We start from the raw sequence: 19031 nt of genomic DNA, 5'->3' as shown, positions 1-19031 counted from the left end.
AGGGCGGAACAAGGTGACACCTTTCCCTTTTTGTTTGTTTGCGTGTTTAAATGCAGTTTTGATGAAATATTGATGCTGTCTTCCAAAATGCCTTGTAAAGGATGACTTCTCCATCTGTAGCAGCTCCAGGTTAGCATTAAGTATGCTGCCTTTGTCATAAGGGAACCAGGGCCGCTCCATGTGTTAAGCTGTCAACCACATCTAGGCAACATCCCACCCTCCCGGTCTCCCCAGTGAGACACCTTTAAACTGTGTTTTCACAAAGTGGTACAGTTCGGTGCTTTGGCAAGGAAAACCACTGGTGTTTTATACTGGATGAAAAAAAATAATCTGGGGTACCTACTTCTAAGATACTTCTTCTAGGCATTGCTTGCTATTTTAAAATAATCGGAAGGAGAGTATGCAGGCGCGTTTTGTCTGAGGCTGCTTGTTTTTTTCTTAGTTAAATGGTATACTTTTAGCAGGGTCCATCGGTAGAACCTGAGCAGGATTACACGTCTTGGTGCGGTAAATCCTCGCTGGTTGGGACCTCTCTCTCCTTTTTCTCGAGTTAGCTAGCTTGCTGGCAAGCGCGCGTCATCTGCAATACTGTGATGGATCGGACCCTGCTCAACTTTCTCGCCGCTTTAGAGCGCATCGTTTTCAGCCGTGAGTGCGCGCACATGTTTTTGAGAGAAAGGCGGATGTGCTAGACTGGTAGGACAGCCAACGTGTGGACATTTTTCACGGCTCAAACATTTAGTTATGTGTAGGCATTAAAAAGGTGCTAGATAAAGTGGCATCCCTTTTCTAGGTCGTAGTAGAGGTATTTGATTGACAGTTGAATGTTGAGCGGCATATGGTTTCAGCATATTGAGCTGAAACCATTATTTTTATTTATATATGTATTTTTAATCATTCAAATTTGTCCAGGTTGTTAACTAAATATCTCTGACACATGTCAACTTCACAAGACATTTATTTTCACTCTACAGAGACTTTAACACTATATCTGTTCCGAGTGCATGGACAGTCTCCGCTGCCATAAACCTGATGTACCTTACATTTACACAGATTGGTGTGTTAGTGCATTGGTGATAGCCATTATCTATTTGTAGGTAAATACCATAATAATACATACCACACAGTGTAACTCTGTACACATAAAAGGTGAAAGCAAAAAAAGGAAACATATTATGTTTGGTTGTTTTTTTGCTTCAAGAACAATCCAAGCTTTGTTCGAGAAAAAAAAATTGTTTTCCCATTCGATTCCATTTACTTTCCTTGTTTTCTAGAACGGAAAATTTCCTTTTAAGCAGTTAAACGACTGCAAGGGATCTTGCTCTACCCTTTGGGTACCCTTAACTGCCATTTTTTTGGCTCTACAATGTAGTTCTGTGTAGATTGTAGCCTTTCACAATGAAAATGTGGAACATTGCAATTGCTTGTTATTTCACTTTCATGAAACCATCAAATGCAAGACAGAGTAGCAGTCTGGCATGAATGATGACCACATTCTGATGTTTTGTGTATTTATTAGTGCAAATCATTTGTCTTTCTTCATCAACAAAGACATGCTTTCTTCTCAGGTGTTGACAAGGAGTCTGATGATATTGATTGCACATTAGAGAGCCTTCCTGGCTGATTGATTGGCAGCTGTCAAAGATCTTAACTGTCAAGTACACTGTCACCCACCAAAGAATCAACCAAGAGCCCCTACTGAGGAATCAGATTGCCCCATCCCTCATCTCACTTCATTCCTCCTAATGCAGCCTGACTGAGGAAAGGTAACTGATAGTGCCTGTCGACAAACATGAGTCTTGTTTGTGGTTTGGAGATGAAGCCCCACCGCTGCAGGAAATAATGTGTTAGAGGGCATCGACTCTGACACCTGTAGGCTTTCCTATCCTAGCGGTGGTGGTGGGAGCTGAGAATCTACTGTCAATCACTCATCCCAGTGTAATTACAAAGGTGAATTATCCCACAGAGGTCTCGTGAGTGGTCAGCCAGACACCCACAAGACTTCCTGTCACAGGAGATGGCTAATTATAGTCCCCACAATACACCAATGGGGGGACCGGGAGGGTGGTAGCTGGGCGCTTTGGCATCCAAGGCTTCGTAATAGGCTTAATTTACAACACAAATAGCATATTTCAATCTTCTGACCTGATGCTGAGTGGAAACAAGCAAAAAAGAATATATCGTTGAATTGAGCATTTTCCAATTCTTTGACATATTACTTTTATGTGTGCATGAACTGCTTGTGTGTTTTTTTTGTTTTCTTTTTTCATCAGTAGCGATATTTGTGTATACAAGCCCCATCTATTGGAACCTATCAAAATGTGAACATACAGTGCTGAGAGAAGCTACTCTTTCCCAGGGAGGGATGGTTGTCATAAAAACAAGCCGAGTAGGGATTTGGTCGTGTCACTCAATAAATCAGTGGGAGTTTAATTACTAGGCTGGTGTGGAGGAGCAATGACAATGAAAGTGTGTGTGTGTGTGTGTGTGTGTGTGTGTGTGTGTGTGTGTGTGTGTGTGGGTGTGTCAGAGTGTGTGTGTTTGTACAGTGAGAGATGAGAGGCTGTGCCAGGCACCAGCTCCGTGAGTTAAGCGGGATACACGTATAGCTAATCGGGCAGAATTTCAGCACCCCGCCTTTCCAGTCAAAGTCAGCAAAAGCTCATTTATCTCTCAAACATTATTCTGACTGATTTTCCAATGGTGTGGTGTGTTAAAACTGAATTTTATTCCCTATTTTATTATTTGTATGATCAGGGCCGACAGGCAACTAATTGTATTGTTTGTAAAACAATGAGAAAGAAAACAGACGGCAACCACCGGTGTTGTACCCGAGCGAGTTCAATGAACAGAAGTTCATGAACTAGTTCATATTTTGGACACATGTGAACTGAACTTAGTTCATTTCTGCCTGGTGAAGGTTATTGAGAAGAGGTACATTTTATTAAAACTATGACTTTAGTTCAAAATGTTGTATTGTGAACTATGAACTGAACTAGTTCATTTTTTGGAACGGTGAACTGAACTTTGAACTAGTTCACTTAGAAAAACAACTTTCCCAACACTGGCGACCACAATGTAGTGACCAGATAAACTAAGAGTTAACGGATTTCCATTTCTTCTTCTACTACTACTACTACTACGACAACTACTTGTCTTCTTTGTCCTTTTGGCAGTTTGGAGGTCCCGTGGCACAATGCTGCCTTGTAAAGGTCAGTCTTGGTACGATGACAGGTGTTTGGGGGAGGAGACTGTGATTGTCAGTCGATATATTGTATGTGTGTTATACAGTACGCTAGTGTCGGTCATATCAAGTACTGTAAGAGCAGTACGCACTCATTGACTATTTTTTCCTGTTTTCATGTGTGGGTACTCTTAAAAAAAAGCTAATCTTTAAAATTGGTATGTGTGTACCCCAGTTCGGCATTCTATCTGGGCTGGTCCCTACTAAAATGCAACAAACTCATAAACATGGCTGTTCCACTTTTATGGGGATAGTGTGTATAGAGATGATGTGATCTGCTTGGAAACTCAGTCTACCACAGACTAATCCCCTTTCTGATGCGCATCTCTCCTCCATCTCTTCCTTTTTTAAAATGTCCTGGGCAGGAACTTTGCAGGCTAATCTCTGCCACATAGTCTACCGCACACTGACTCTGACCCACCACCCCATCATCCTGTAATCAGAGAAAAGAGTGACAGACCTAACGGAGGCAAAAAGAGGGAACACAGAGACACCAGAAAGAGAGGGGACTATGGGGGGTAAAGAAGAGAGAGGAGACATTGAGGAAGCAGAAAACAAAAAGCAAAGATGAACAATCCTAATTTGGATCAAAATTCAATTGTACACCCTCCAGTATAGTACTGATCTCCTGCATATGTCTAGACTCTCTGTAAAATGAAGAAACACCTCCAAAAATATCTCATAATGTAAAATGAGAATGAATGTTCGTGTATCAAAAATGGAAGGTATTCTGCACTTAATCCAAGGCTTTTTTTTTTTGTATTCCATTTATCAGTCAAGCACTTGCTAGGTACGTAGCTCCACCCTTTGGGTACCATTTCATCGCAGTTGTTATCCCAATGAAAAAGTGCCACAATGTGGTACTGTGCATATTAGAGTTTTTGGTGACTTTCAGAGCTTTTCACATTCAAAATCCAGAAAATTGGATATTGACCAACCTGAAATCATGGACCCGCTGCCTCTCACCAGGAATTAAACTTTATTGATTAAAAAACAAACAAACATGTTGTTGCACTTTTATGAAGACATACAAGAAGAACAAGAAGAGTAGGCATTGTTTGATGATGATGCCGGCACTTTGGACAACTGGTTAGCACATCTGCCTCACTGTTCTGAGGACCGGGGTTCAAATCCCTGCCCCGCCTGTGTGGAGTTTGCATGTTCTCCCCGTGCCTGCGTGAGTTTTCACCGGATACTCCGGTTTCCTCCCACATCCCAAAAACATGCATGGTAGATTGACTGAAGACTCTAAATTTCCTGTAGGTGTGAATGTGAGTGCGAATGGTTGTTTGTTTCTATGTACCCTGTGATTGGCTGGCAACCAGTTCAGGGTGTACCCCGCCTCTCGCCCGAAGATAGCTGAGATACGCTCCAGCACGCCCGCGACCCTAGTGAGGAGAAGCGATACAGACAATGGATGGATGGATGATTAAAAAACATGTTGTTACACTTTTATGAAGACATACAAGAAGAACAGAAGAGTAGCAGCATTGTTTGATGATATATTAAGTAGTTTATTCATGTAACTCCTCTTTCTTATTAAATACAATGAGACGTGCAGTACCTTTTAGGTACATTGTGTAGACAAGGATGATACTGATTGCACATTCAAGCTGCATCTTTTACTAGATATGCGGTTAAATTTAAACAGGTTCTTCCTTACAACATCCAGAGCTGAATTAAATTGATCAGATTGATTGTGCCCTACCAACACCAAACTGTTCCAGTCCGTGAAATTTATTTAATGAACCTTCTGCGTCTGTCTGATCAGCTGTGTCATATTGTTATTATTATAACATTTTTGATTGAAGAAGTTTTCATCTGGTGCGCATTTAAGGAATGTTTTTCAATAGCCATTCAGGGTTCCTGCAGCATACGCGAGACAATAATAATAACAGAAGGTATCAAAAAAAGTCTATTTCAACATTTGTTGTTCTTCAAAGTAAATGTTAATTTCGCTACTGATTCTTAACGTCTCAAATTGCGTGAATAAATAAATGTTTGATGACCTCCGTGTACTAACATGAATGTCAGAGTGTAACAACTGACTTCCATTGAGCGATTCACTTCAGTGCAAAAGAGCAAAAGTGACATAGCCATCAATAAGAGAATGAAATGGCTGCAGAGGTGCAAAAAACAGGTTTGACAGAGGAAGGATACATTTATCACAAAAAGCAATGGGTCATGTTTCACAGTGGCACTTTGGGGAAAAATTATAACAATTTGTAGCTTTAATTTGCAAGATTGCAACTGTGAGTTAAAAATACACAGCAAGTGAATGTTCTATATTGTGTGACCACACACACACACACACACATACACAGCCCATGAGTGCCTGCTGGCTTCACTTTTCTGCTGTAGCATGGATGAAAAGAGTCGGCATTACAGCTGTCAATTCAGATGGAGATCAGGTGGCAGGAATGAATGAGGAGACAGAAAATAGTAGCTCTGGGTTTACATGTATGCACATGTGCACCTACACAGAAGAATTAATGTGTACATGAATGCATGAGTGCTTAGCATAAATTTAATTCAAAACATCTCCCCCAATTAAAGGATGCGCTCAAAGATATTTACTGATTGCTGAATTTTAGAATGCCACCATTCAATGTCTAAACAATGGCAGATATAGAAAGCATGTTTCCAAATGTCTCATCGTTCAACACAGAGAATATACAGATTGTTTCCAGTATGTAATAAGTGCCAATATTCCATGCACACTTTTGCATTTGAAATTACTCAAAGTGTTCAATGTGCGACTGACAACAAGAGAATTTTCCCAAAGAGAGTAATTAATTTTCTGGCACCTCAGTTGCGGGAGCTTGCAAGGCAAATGAAACAATGGGGGGCACACTCCACTGCAGATTTCAGTGCTAATAGACAGATGCCAATCTATCTCTCATCCTCTCTCTCTCCCCCAGTTCGACATGTGTCCTCCTTGGCTGAGAGACTCCAGCATTTGTTTTAGCGCACACCCCCTGCCACTCTTCCCATGTGTGAGAGCCTTGGGCAAAGCAGTCCAAAGAGACACCAGCACCTCCCAGTTTGTCATCTTCCAGTATGTGCATGTGTGAACGGACCCAGAATGTGCTTGAGCTGATACACAGAAAAACACACAATGTGGCCATAGATATGTTCAGAATAATTTGTAGTGGAAAAAGCGTACTGTGATCTCATTAATATTATTCATGATGAAATTTTACAAAAAGAACACTCATGTGTTTGACAACTGTATCGGCATGCCAATAGGGAACTCAGTTCTGTGTTTGAGGGAATGCATGCTCCCAGTGTGGTGTGTATGTACTAGTGCGCCCCCTAGCTTTCAGCCGAGACTCATTCATTTTTTCCCCCTCCTCCTCCTCCTCCTCCTGCTCCTCTCTTGCCCTACATATCAGTCCCGGAGAGAATAGCCCTGTCTAACACCCGGCTTCACAGAGACACTGTTTTGTCATGTTTTATATCATTCTACTAATGGCAAAAAGGCAGCCCCCTCGACAAAAGACCTCTCTTTCCCTAAAGATCTCTGGTAACAAATGTGCTGCGAAAAAAACAAAACAACAACACCAACAAAAGAAAAAAAAGGATGACTTGACTGAACTAAAACCTCAGTTTTACCAAGTAAAAAGCTCTTGTTTTAGTAAGAAGCCAGACAATAATCACATTGTAAATACAGGGGAGAAAAAGAAAGAGGGAAGAAAAAAGAAAGGGATGAATAAGAGAGGGAACCAACAGATGGTAGCTTTGGCGAGTCCTTTATCATGTACTTTATTCAAAGTGTGTCTTGAAGGCACACACACCCAGCAGCATCACACACACGCAAGAGCACAAACAGGCTGCACACTGAGACTAGACTTACATACACACACACACACACACACGCACACACACACACACACATATATATACAGTATATATTTTCATATAATTTGATCAATAATGGTTAAGACAAAGAATTTGAATATATAATTTTGTTTTTAATGCCACATTGGTTTTATATGTATATACAGTAAATGTCTCCCATGCTGAAACATTCACGCTTAGTTATATTTTCAAAAAGTTATGGATGATTTAAAATGTGAGGCATTTATAGTATAGGCAAACCTTATTGACAGAGCAAATGGTGGTGGCCCACTAAAATACACTTCTTGCATAATGGTAACGACAGAAGTGGATAATGGTTAAGACATTAACAGCTTCACAAAAAATCGTGTGCGTTATACAATTTACATGTGTTTCCCTTCAAACTCTGCGTATAAAAGTGCAAAAATGATACTAACTCCTCATTAAACCCATTACACTCTTGTGTTTATAAAATCACAATCACTGTAAAAGACATGTAATAGTTCAGCCACTTCCCTTAATTCATACATATACCAGATATAGTTTTCCATCTGCAAAATGGCAGGCTCATCCGAGCACTCCAGCTCACAGATCCAGTTGGTGTACTGCAAAAATATAATGAGGCTCTTTTCAGTGGCGTTAATGGTTAAGACAGCTTGAATGACAAAGAAGGACTGTTTGTAAAAGAACCAAAAAAGGAACTCTGAAGACACGAAGATGCATTGTCTTAGTTTTCATGGAAAAGGCATATTGAGCAATAGGAGAAAAATACAGAATATTCAAAAATGTAATTTAGCATCTTCAGGAAAAAATCTTACAAATCAGGAAGCTTCATTTGAGACACTTAACGGGAAATATATTTTGACCATTAGAAGATTGAAAAATATAACTTTAGAATGGCTATTTTTCTTAGAAACAAGTATTACTGTTTGAATAATAACTGCCAATAATTCAAAATATCATATCAGTAAAATTAATTTTAAAAAAGGAAATTCAGTGGTGTATGAATTTACCGTTAGTTCAAATTAGTATTACATTATATATATATTTTTTTCTTTGTGGGCAGCATGATAGACTATTGGTTAAGACATCTGCTTCACAGCCAAATGGTTGTGGGTTCAAATCTCATCTCAGGCGTTACTATTTCCCATTTGCATGTTCTCCCCATGCTTGTGTTGGATTTCTCAAGGTACTTCGGCTTCATCCTAAACACTTTAGGTCAGTGATTTCCAACCTTTATGGAGCCAAGGCACATATTTTAAGATTGAAAAATGATGTCACGGCACACCAACAAACAAAAATGTCACAAAACGTCCATCCATCCATTTTCTGAGCCGCTTCTCCTCACTAGGGTCGCGGGCGTGCTGGAGCCTATCCCAGCTGTCATCGGACAGGAGGCGGGGTACACCCTGAACTGGTTGCCAGCCAATCGCAGGGCACATAGAAACAAACAACCATTCGCACTCACAGTCATGCCTACGGGCAATTTAGAGTCTCCAATTAATGCATGTTTTTGGGATGTGGGAGGAAACCAGAGTGCCCGGAGAAAACCCACGCAGGCACGGGGAGAACATGCAAACTCCACACAGGCGGGGCCGGGGAATGAACCCGGGTCCTCAGAACTGTGAGGCTGACGCTCTAACCAGTCGGCCACCGTGTCACAAAACGTGGATACATTAATTACTGCATGTACTTCCTGCCGTCTCATAGAAGAGCATTTATTTGTTCAGTCTGTCTCAAAACCACAGGGCTCGCCGGTGACACCGCGGCGCATGTGTATTGCAGACTCCTCGCTACTTCGCGCAATTGAATCATTCCAACTCCCCCTGAAAGCTGTGACACTAATAAATATATCTACTATTATGGTGCTAAAAGGGATAAATAGATGAACAAAGATACATTATTTATTGTAAATAAAGAAGTTTTGGGGTAATTAAGTAAAATTTGATCATTTCACACGGCACACTTGAAAAGTGCTCACGGCACACTGGTTGGGAATCACGGCTTTAGGTTAGGTGAAATAATGCACGTTGCATGGACAGTTAATTATGATAGCAATAGAAATGAATTGTACTGTGAAACATGAAACAAATACTACCAAGGATGAATGTATGATTTTATTCGACGATTAGGACAGCCATGCAGGCCTTTGAGAAAGTGAGAAACACACACACACACACACACACTTGTAAAGTGATCTATTTGTGACCATGTGTGACCTGCGACTGTCGATCAGTGCAAATTTGTGAGGCAATGAAGCATGCTAGAGAGTCCTGTCACCAGCAGAGGCCTGACATCACCCTCATCCCCTTCATCCACTGCTGTGTGTGTGTGTGTGTGTGTGTGTGTATGTGTGTGTATGTGTGTATGTGTGTGTGTGTGTGTGTGTGTCAGTGTGTGTGTGTGTGTTTTAGCTGTGTGCAAATAGAACATGAGATGTAAAGGGACGAGAGAACACAATGACTGAGGAAGGATTCGATAAGGGAGCACACAAGGCTCATCAATTTAGTGTCATCTCAATGGATGAATTGTTGGGAGAAAAAGTCTTTCTGTTGAAGACTGCATATTTTATTCCTCATTTTCCCTCTCTCTTATTTCACACGGCCTGCAGATGCCTTAATTGTGCTCTCTCTTCAAGGCAGCTTTTTCACTTGCTCTTGATAAGTCTTTGATATTCTGTGCTTCACTAATTGTAGTCGCTGCAGTACATCTATCTTTTTTCAATTTCCTGATAATTAGCCTCTAACTCTTTCATCTGTCTTTTCAAGTGCACTAAATCTCCCTCTCTAATGAAAGTTACACGGAATCCAACAAGGTTGACGGCTGGTTGAAAAAAAAAATGCCGCCTCTCTCTCTCTTTCTCTTCTCGCCGAAGGCAGGCCCTGTCCTTGGGTTTCGAACGAGAAAATATTCAACCTAAAAAACACAGGAGCCGTTTAATAAGAACACGCTTGGAAATAACTCTGATTTAATGGATGGGAGATGTGAGGTGAGTGGAGGAGCTAACCTGGAGCGATCTGCTAAAAAGATCAAAAACACTCAAAAAAATCAGTCAAAGCCCCTGCTGCTCTCCCAAAAGACTGCAGTCCTATCTGCGAGCTCCAAGTAATGAGCCTGACTAAGATATTACTGAAAAGAGGTTTTATGTACAGCATATGATATCATGTTAACACAACATCACTGGAGTGTGACATCCCAGTTTGTACTCCAGAGTACAAATTAGACTTTGGTAGAATTTATTCTTTGTGTATTTTTGAAAAACACAGAGAGCCTGAATATAAAGAAAATGAGCGCTAGATTTGAAGTACAGGGAACGTCTCTTTAATAGTTTTAGGTCTTTTGAAATAGGCTTCCGTGCAGGAAATGTGTTATTGGTAGCCTTGTGAAGAGAAATGCAAACAGAGACAAGACGAGAGGAGAGGAGGGAGAAGGAGAAGGAGAAAAAAAAGACATCAAAATTGATTTTTCAATCATGCTCGCTGTTTCACGAGGGCGTCACGTGTTCTAATGTCCTCATCCCTCTTGTAGTGATGTGAGTTATTCCACACCGGGCCATTTTAAACTAAGAGGAGTAAGGTGGCGGGGTGGATGGGTACGTGTGGGGGTTAGTGTGGCTGCTAAGTAGGGCTCACAGTGGTAAAAAGGAAAGGTGGGGAGGGCTAAGGGGATGGTTAACAGGGTCATTTAGATTGGAAGGGAGATCGATACGGAGAGGTAGAGAGGAGGTGTGTCTCTGTCACTGTGATGTGTGGCTTCTGCGCGATTATGTGCAAGGGGGACAGTGTGTGTGTGTTTTGGTCTGAGTGTGTGTCTTGTGAACAATGTCACTTTGCTTCAACGATTATAACTTGCGGAATTGGAATTTGCTGTGAATGCTAGAATATAATTCATGAATGAAAATGTGTACTTTTGTTGGAATTAGTCTGAGTGTGTGCGTATGTATTTTCTCTTGTTGCGTACAGTTGTGTGTGTGTGTGTGTGTGTGTGTGTGCGTGTGTGTGTGTGCGTGTGTGTGCGTGAGCATCCAGAAAACACGCAAGTATGGGAGGTAAAATGGTTCACACAACATCAGCTATCACCAGAGAGGGATACAAATAGTGAGTAGTAAGATATGTTACATATTAAACCATCAGTACAACACAGTCATTTTGAGTTTTGTATTCATCACTTGACCTTAATTAACAAACACAAACCATGTACTTTGCACAGAAATATGAAACTTGAGCACTAGTTGCGATCAGTAAACACTATTTACGAAACATAAGTACAATCCTGAAAGGAGCACACTAAGTAGGTCTGGCCTTATAGAGGTCAGAGGTCAGGGTGAGTGACTGAGCAGCTTGTGAAGATTGCAAGCTGTGTGTTGATCAAAGTCTCCTCTGCAGGCAGGATGCTTGCTGACACAGCTGCTTTGATCCAACTGAAGGACATACTCTGTAAACATAGCTAAGATAGAGAAACACTTGAATCTACTTTCATAACCAATATTTATTTAAATGTCATATCTTGCTTGTATTTCTGGCATTCCTTCAACTACAACCTATTCGATAATAGTACATACAAACTGGGACAGCACCAACCGTCACAAATTCATTGACATTTTCCACCTGTGAAATCAGAGATGAGATATAGTGAACAAAAGTGTATAAACATTAAGGTCTAGTTTAAAAACAACAGCAACACAAAGGTCTTTTGGATAGTGTAAGTTCCATTACAACAGGTTCCAGGAGGCAGATCTACTTTTGGTTTCTTTAGGATTTCAAAACAAATAATTAATTAATAATTGAAATAATCTGTTGCTGGGTCAAACCGTCTCCATTGTAAATCCTTTATCAACCATCCAGGCATGATTTTAGGTAACATTTTCTTCTTATTTTCCTTTCGGCCTGTCCCGTTAGGGGTCGCCACAGCGCGTCATCCTTTTCCATGTAAGTCTATCTCATGCATCCTCCTCTCGAACACCAACTGCCCTCATGTCTTCCCTCACGACATCCATCAACCTTTTCTTTGGTCTTCTTCTAGCTCTCTTGCCTGGCAGCTTCATCCTCCTCCTTCTACCAATATACTCACTATTTCTCCACCGGACATGTCCAAACCATCGAAGTCTGCTCTCTCTAACTTTGTCTCCAAAACATCGAAACTTGGCTGTCACTCTGATGAGCTCATTTCTAATTTTATCCAACCTGGTCACTCCGAGAGCGAACCTCAACATCTTCATTTCCGCCACCTCCAGCTCTGCTTCCTGTTGTCTCTTCAGTGCCACTGTCTCTAATCCGTACATCATGGCTGGCCTCACCACTGTTTTATAAACTTTGCCCTTCATCCTAGCAGAGACTCTTCTGTCACATAACACACCTGACACCTTCCTCCACCCGTTCCAAACAACAGTCCAGCTCTGGACTGTTGAATCCAAGTATTTAAAGTCCTCCACCCTTGCTATCTCTTCTCCCTGGAGCCTTCCCCCACCACCTCATTCATGCACATATATTCTGTCTTACTTCGGCTAATCTTCATTCCTATGCTTTCCAGTGCATGCCTCCATCTTTTTAATTGTTCCTCCACCTGCTCCCTGCTTTCACTGCAGAACACAACGTCATCTGCAAACATCATGGTCCACGGGGATTCCAGTCTAACCTCATCTGTCAGCCTATCCATCACCACTGAAAACAGGAAGGGGCTCAGGGCTGATCCCTGATGCAGTCCCACCTCCACCTTAAATTTGTCTGTCACACCGACAGCACATCTCACTGCTGTTCTGCTGCCCTCGTACAGATCCTGTATTATTCCAACATACTTCTCTGCCACTCCAGACTTCCGCATGCAGTAACACAGTTCCTCTCTGGGTACTCTGTCATAGGCTTTCTCTAGATCTACAAAGACACAATGTAGCTCCTTGTTTGCATTGTTTGAGACTGTTCCTTCCTTCAGAATGAGTGTAGTCTATAACACAAAAACTCAAGAAGACAAAAAAAAAACCAAAAAAACAAAGGAGTAAATGAACTGAGGTCCTTTGTGACTTTCCATAATGACGGCAGTTCGAAGTTTTGTGTGACTATAAATGCATATTATCCCCCAATTTTTTTTGTTGAGTTGTTTTAGTTGAGTAGTACAAGTAAAACCTGGAAGGGTTTCAAATTAGGAGGCTCCACAGTATGGACCAAATTGACATATATTTACACAAATATTTCAAAATTGATTGGTAATCAATCAATAACTCACACATTAGCATGCCATATTTTACCTGAGTTGCTTTTTTAATTTGGTTTAGGTACAAATAGTCGATGTACTAATGTGTCAATTTCAGCCATGAGGCCAAAGACTTAGGACTCATGACTGGCGTACATCTGGCGCGACACGTGGCGTAACTCTGCGCGGAGGCGGCTGAGACTTGGTGTTGATCATTTCTTGGACCAGCGCACCCCAACACATCTAAAAGAGGGAAGTCTGTGCTGTTGCGGATCACAGGTGAGTTCAATTCTGTCCAATTAAAGTGGCTCCTCTCATTCCCTTTAAATGCGATGCCCTAGAAGCTCACTGAGTCTTTGACATGGCGGAAGAAGAAACTGATTTGCTCAAGTCCGTATTTATGAATGGAATACATCTGACATCCACCATACATGTCCACGGAGCTCAGAACCTGTCTGCGTGTCCCCCAGTCAAATTAACCAAAATCGCTTTACTGTAGACCAGCGGTTTATCTACTGTGCCGGACTTAGATGTGGTCCCAGCAGGTATGAGTTTTATACTGATATTCTGCCACGAAATCGTCACATGCGCCGACACATGCGCCGCTACACCGTTATGCCCAGCTTGTCGCAGACCGGTATGCCAAATTGGCAAATATGCGGAACAAGCCTTGCGCTTGCATGGAAATCAAGATACGCCCGTTTTTATGATTCACCGCAGATCCACCGTCTACGAAAATACATCCCGTAATCTCTTTGTTCGCCTTGTTATTTTCTGTTAGAACAGAATTCCTGCAGTTGTCTAGCAAATTTGGATCTCAATTCTATGCTATCCTCCCCTCTGTTATCATGCTGGGAAAAGGCATTCCCACAGCAGGGACAGGCTCCTGCATTACTCAATTGTTCATGTTCACTGTGTTAGGAAATGCTACTCATTACACCAATTCAACCTTGTCTTCTGTTCTATTGGACCTTTCTGAGAACACGACTCAAACCCCAGGGAAACACCCAGAGTCTCAATGTTCATGTGTTTGTTTTTTTCCAGTATAAACTTTGGGACCTGACAATTCAATGTGACATTAGAGGCATGCATTGCATATTGACAAGCCTAGAATGAAAAACTAGAGTAAACCAAAATCCAAAGTGTAGACCATTATTGCATTATTTTATAGTCTGTTGAGAATATGTGTGGTTCACATGGATTACAAATGAATAAATAAAATAAACTTACAAAAATTGTTCCCATGAATTCAAAGACGTTTAAGTAATCTTAAAGGATGAAAAGGTCAAAATAAATAATAATATTTCTATGAATTGTTCTGCTTTTACTTTTTTCTTCAGATACTCATCCAAGGATGAGAAGAGGCTCCCTCTAGACATTGCCTGTTTTGTTTCACTATTGTTAATTAAATGAGTAAACTGTGGTTTCTGTGGTTTCAGAAATGAACCCCTCACAATAAAACTATTCAGAAGAGCTTACGCAATAGATTGTGACAGCTGTGATTGACAGTTTTCCACCAGAATGTGCTAGCATGTGGAAAAAAAATATTTGATGATCGCATTTGATAAGTCAAAATGCCAAATTGTCTGCAAATGTCTTGTCTTCAATGAAATATGATGACGGTTGACATGAAGTTAAACTGTTTTACACATGAGAGCAACATCACAAGGGAATATGCATTCCCAAATTGAAACACTGTATGGCATACCGACGAGATGACAATTAAGTTTAATAGGCTTTAAAGTAAACTGTTGGATGCTACCAGATTGAAGAGCGCTTCACACAGCAGGAACCAGATAATTACACTGTAATTATTATATAGTGATGGGGATTTCTTGTGAGTGTGTGTGAGTCTTATGATGATTGTCACTGCCCAGCTCGTGTGCACGCCAGTCCTGAGTGATGTGAACATAGACCAGCTGCTTCAAACTCAAGACAAAAGTGTACATGTCAAATCTTGATAGCTAAGTGTGTAATCCAGAAGCGGGACTTATTTATGCTAACTTTTCCGAAACACAATGGCACAACCAAACCAACTCGGGGTGTCAAACTGAACTTTTAAGGACAAATAGCTGCATTTACTGCAAGCCATTTTTTCCGTTACCATTTTATTTGAGCTAATTAAATGTCATTCTCAAGCGTCTGAAAATTCCCTGCCCCTTCAAACTTTCAGAGTATGTAATTTTTTGTAAAACAGTCGCACTTTAGGCATTCTCTACCAGGCAAATTAAATGGGACCCTGTGGGGTTGTGTTGTAGAGTATTAAGTAATGCTTATTGATGCTTATTCTCAGAGGGAGCTGTGTGTAAAAAAAAAAAAAAAAACACCCTCGGCTTTGATTAATTTCCTCCCATGCTCTACGTAAACGATGAAGCCGAAGCGAAATTGCTCGTTAGCTATGACTGAGGGAGACTACAATTGGAGCGTCTCTCTTTAAAACCTCATGCTGTTTTCTGTATACACACAAAAAAGACTTTTGTAAAAATTATGTCAGGCGCTCATGAGCGCCATTCATAACCTGTGAAAGTCTTGTCTGTTTTTACTCTTTGAGGATAAAAACAGGATCGCCACATCAGCCCAAGCACACCACATATTTTATACAAAACATAATAACTGTAATTACATAAATAACCATAATGAATCTTGGGCGACTACAGCTTTCAAGGCCGATTTGATGAGCACCAAAGTGCACATCTTCATTAATACCTACCTCCTGCATATGCTATGTTATCATAAAAATACCTGTGCATGCATTATTCATTAAGAAATAAAGGCGTATTGAATATGTCTTCTTGAATTCAAAACTAAAATAAAGAAACATACCTAGATCTTTTTGTCCCACCTCTCCACAAAGTTTAGTGGAATTGAAAATAATAATAATAATAATAATAATAATAATAGTAAAAAAAAATAATGGAAAAATGGTGAAAAGAAAGTCACTCTTGATCTCAGGTGACTGCCAAGATTTGCACCAAGGCAATCCTCAATTGGGCCAGATTTATTTATTTAGCAAAATCCTCCTGATCAACAACCAAACAGTAGCTGAAAATAACAGTGTATATAGTGTAATTTATGTATTACTTGGCAGGATCCAAAGATTGCCACCCTTGTTTTAATCACATCACTTAAATATGAGAAACAACTGAAATTTTCTAGTATCCTTCTCTCTGTACCATCCGTTCCGAAATGTTCCTGTGTGTTTCTGCTTGACTGGCTGCAGGACTGACACCGCTCCCCACATCCAAACATGTTCAGTCGCTTTACTGCTTGCCCCTTGTGCCAGTCTGTCATCCTGCCCTCACTCTTTCATGGCACACACACACACACACAAACATGCACGCACGCGTGCGTGAACACGCATGCATGCACACACACATTCACGTGCACACACACGCCTTGGTAAAACTAAACGAAAAAAGCATGAGGAAAACGGTAGTAGCTGTGACAATTTTCAGCGAACCTTCATAATCTCCCTCTGCTCTTTAACACAAATGTGTAATACAGTATAACATAAAACACATGCAGCAGACACAAGTTAAGAGCCTCTTGAGGGATATATGATAGCTTTACTACCTTTTATGCATCGAGCACTCCATATTGCTTCTCATTTGACTCAATGAGTGAATTAAAAAGGTTCACGCTGATGTTAGCTATGAGTGATGTGAGCTATAAGTGCTTTAGAACAGCAGTGATACACTCTTAAGACATGATGGCAAGCAGAATTAAACCATTCAAGCTGAAAATCACAGCAAATCACTGCACTGAGTTGGCTTAAAGCTTTAACTAAATACTGTCATTTTATCCACTTCTTCAGTGGTACAGTCACTTAGATGATGGTTAATAATGATAATATTACAGTGTCAATAACCTCTGGTGAAAATTGACAAAGGAACTTAAATATTGAGGATGTTTGACAATTAAAAGCTGCTGGTGTCAAGAGATGACACCACTGAGGCTGCAACCGAGCAACACAACCTTATCTTTAAATTGTGGTTCTGGGAGATTGGACAGCCTCTCGTTGCACTGGGCCAAACATTTATCCAAACAAATACAAACAATGCTTAAAAGCCCCTGAACAATCCCATGGACATGGAAATACAGGACCTCAGCGTGGCCTTTGACACAATCTTACACCCCATTGTCTTCAATAGACTCTCCTTCTTTGGCATTGGGCACACCACTCGAGACTCGTTCGACTCATGCTTCGAAGACAGCACTCAGTTTATTCAGCGAAAATCATTTTCATTAGTCCCCACTACAGATGTGTCGCTACTCATAATTATCTACGTCCTCCCCTGCTGCGTCATTTTGCCTAAATGTAATATTCTCTTTCATTGCATCATGGGTGACACCCAGCTCTACCTCTCCTGTAACCCCAACATCTCATGTCACCCTCTTCCCTTACCTCCTGTTTATCATATAATAATGGATTAATAATAATAATAATAGGTGGAACGGTGGACGACATGTCTGCCTCACAGTTCTGAGGACCAGGGTTAAAATCCGGCCTCGCCTGTGTGGAGTTCTCCCCGTGCATGCGCAGGTTTTCTCCGGATACTCCGGTTTCCTCCCACGTCCTAAAAACATGCAAGGTAGGTTAATTGAAGACCGTACTTTGCCCATCGGTGTGAATGTGAGTGCGAGTGGTTGTTTGTTTGTGTGTGCCCTGCGATTGGATGGCGGTTTCGGGTGTGCCCCGCCTCTCGCCCGAAGATAGCTGGGATAGGCTCCAGCACGCCTGCGACCCTAGTGAGGATAAGCGGTACAGAAAATGGATGGATGGTTAATAATAATATATTTATAAATTAATTTGCTGGGTAAATTAGTTAGTCGCCTGCTTTGCAGCTATAACTGCTTACACTCTGTTCAGAATATTTCCATTCTCCCAAATGAGCATTTGAGAGGTCAAGGGGGTCACTGGTCACTTATGTTGGAAGAGAGGATCTGGCTCACAATCTCTGTTCCAGTTGATGCCAAAGATGTTTGCTTGGGTTGAGGCCAGACCTCTCAAATTCTTCCAAACCAAACTCATGCAGCCAATATGACCCTTCGTTTGTGCACTAGGACAGAGCCTTGACCAGCAAAAGCCTTCTTTAGACTGTTCCCACAAAGTTAAAAGTGCAGTATAGAATTCTCCCAAAGATTGAACAACATACTTGTGTTCCTCTTCAGAGTGTCCACTGTAGTGTATAAGTTACAAAACATCCTTGTCCTCAAAGGACTTGCATTGTTTGGGAAATAAGCACACAATTTATTGTAGTGAGCTGCTGTGACACCAGTCGGACACGCATAAAGCAAACAGTGAAGCAGCACGTTTATCCCGCACCAAGCGATTTTCAGTTCTAAACTTTATTTTGCAAAGGAAAACAAAAGTGTTATTTATTTTAGGACAGTGTTGCATCAGTCAATTTAGTTCTGACCCAAGAGCTGTGTTGCCTCATACACACACGGAATGGACCCTTATCCCCAGAGCAATGCGTTGTGTGATGTGTTGGTGTGCCTCCCCCTGCTGCTTGTCTGCCACTTGTCTGAGCGTCCGACTTGTCCATGGTATGTTCTGCGCCTTCCCTTTCTGTCTTAAAACAATGACGGTCTTGTGAAAGCTGGCCTGTCACGAGCCTTCAATAGCAGCCGGCTAATTGCTGACCCTAACAGTCCCAATTAGCACTTACAAGCTCGGCGCAGGGGCCCATGGGAGCTGTCTGCGCAGATGTGGGGACGAGTCACGGCCACAGCTGCAGCGTCTGAAGCACAAAGCAGC

The 19031-nt window shown here is 41.3% G+C and overlaps 1 long non-coding RNA gene across 1 annotated transcript in view; it reads left to right on the top strand.

The window, feature by feature from the left end:
- The window catches only part of LOC133480221 (uncharacterized), a 39298-nt gene that overhangs the window by 7041 nt on the left and 13226 nt on the right, over positions 1-19031 (top strand). The window contains exon 2 of the long non-coding RNA XR_009789224.1: positions 13389-13549. This is a non-coding gene — a long non-coding RNA (uncharacterized LOC133480221). The remainder of the gene's footprint in view (positions 1-13388; positions 13550-19031) is intronic.

Source organism: Phyllopteryx taeniolatus, chromosome 6 (genome assembly GCF_024500385.1).
Source record: "Phyllopteryx taeniolatus isolate TA_2022b chromosome 6, UOR_Ptae_1.2, whole genome shotgun sequence".
Taxonomy (NCBI): domain Eukaryota; kingdom Metazoa; phylum Chordata; class Actinopteri; order Syngnathiformes; family Syngnathidae; genus Phyllopteryx; species Phyllopteryx taeniolatus.
The sequence above is the reverse complement of the archived record's forward strand: the minus strand, read 5'-3'. Positions and strand labels throughout refer to the sequence as shown.